Below are 2,021 nucleotides of genomic sequence, written 5' to 3'. Positions count from 1 at the left end.
TCCGTCCGTTTTCGTCATTTGTTATTGAATCGACTTAAAGCCAGATCGTCACATTGGCCGCTCTTCTCTCTGAAACGGATGTACTTATCGTCTGCAAAGCTATGTCGTATGCTGCGGTAGGCGGAGACACTAAAACCACCACAGTAGAACACATATGAAGCTTCTAATTTGATGTAATAGCCAGTAAGAAGTAGTACAATTCAAGTTTAAGGTATCGATTATCGACTTCTTAGATGGATTTGGTGCCTTGGACATGAGCTAGGACTTAAGGATTCTGCATGAAAAGAGGACTAGCTGCCGAGTTGCATGGGACAATATGAAAAGTGTTCATATGTAGTAAAAACCTGAGAAATCCGTCCGTTTTCGTCATTTGTTATCGAATCGACTTAAAGCCAGATCGTCATATTGGCCGCTCTTCTCTCTGAAACGGTTGTACTTATCGTCTGCAAAGCTATGTCGCGTGCTGCGGTATGCGGAGACACTGAAAGCACCATAGTAGAACACAGATTAAGCATCTAAGTTGATGTAATAGCCAGTAAGAAGTAGTACAATTCAAGTTTTAGGTATCGATTATTGACTTTTTAGCTGGCTTTGGTGCCTTGGACATGAGCTAGGACCTTAAGATTCTGCATGAAAGGAGGACTAGCAGCCGAGTTGCACGGGAGAATGTGAAAAGTGTTCATATGTTGTAAAAACCTGAGAAATCCGTCCGTTTTCGTCATTTGTTATCGAATCGACTTAAAGCCAGATCGTCATATTGGCCGCTCTTCTCTGTGAAACGGTTGTACTGATCGTCTGCAAAGCTATGTCGCGTGCTGCGGTATGCGGCGACACTAAAAGCACCATAGTACAACACGGATGAAGCTTCCATGTTGATGTGATAGCCAGTAAGAAGTAGTACAATTCAAGTTTTAGGTATTGATTATTGACTTTTTAGCTGGCTTTGGTGCCTTGGACATGAGCTAGGAGCTTAAGATTCTGCATGAAAGGAGGACTAGCAGCCGCGTTGTACGGGAGAATGTGAAATGTGTTCATATGTAGTAAAAACCTGAGAAATCCGTCCGTTTTCGTCATTTGTTATCAAATCGACTTAAAGCCAGATCGTCACATTGGCTGCTCTTCTCTCTGAAACGGTTGTACTTATCGTCTGGAAAGCTTTGTCGTATGCTGCGGTAGGCGGAGACACTAAAACCACCACAGTAGAACACAGATGAAGCTTCTAATTTGATGTAATAGCCAGTAAGAAGTAGTACAATTCCAGTTTTAGGTAATGATTATTGACTTTTAAGCTGGCTTTGATGCCTTGGACATGAGCTAGGACCTTAAGAATCTGCATGAAAGGAGGATTAGCAGCCGAGTTGCACGGGACAATGTGAAAAGTGCTCATATGTAGTAAAAACCTGAGAAATCTGTCCGTTTTCGTCATTTGTTATCGAATCGACTTAAAGCCAGATCGTCACATTGGCCGCTCTTCTCTCTGAAACGGTTGTACTTATCGTCTTCAAAGCTATGTCGCGTGCTGCGGTATGCGGAGACACTAAAAGCACCATAGTAGAACACAGATGAAGCTTCTAAGTTGATGTAATAGCCAGTAAGAAATAGTACAATTCAAGTTTTAGGTATCGAGTATTGATTTTTTAGCTGGCTTTGGTGCCTTGGACATGAGCTAGGATCTTAAGATTCTGCATGAAAAGGAGGACTAGCAGCCGAGTTGCACGGGACAATGTGAAAAGTGTTCATACGTAGTAAAAACCTGAGAAATCCGTCCCTTTTCGTCATTTGTTATCGAATCGACTTAAAGCCAGATCGTCACATTGGCCGCTCTTCTCTCTGAAACGGTTGTACTTATCGTCTTCAAAGCTATGTCGCGTGCTGCGGTAGGCGGAGACACTAAAAGCACCATAGTACAACACAGATGAAACTTCTAAGTTGATGTGATAGCCAGTAAGAAGTAGTACAATTCAAGTTTTAGGTATTGATTATTGATTTTTAGCTGGCTTTGGTGCCTTGGACATGAGCTA

Source organism: Schistocerca gregaria, unplaced genomic scaffold (assembly GCF_023897955.1).
Source record: "Schistocerca gregaria isolate iqSchGreg1 unplaced genomic scaffold, iqSchGreg1.2 ptg000357l, whole genome shotgun sequence".
Classification (NCBI taxonomy): domain Eukaryota; kingdom Metazoa; phylum Arthropoda; class Insecta; order Orthoptera; family Acrididae; genus Schistocerca; species Schistocerca gregaria.
The sequence above is the reverse complement of the archived record's forward strand: the minus strand, read 5'-3'. Positions refer to the sequence as shown.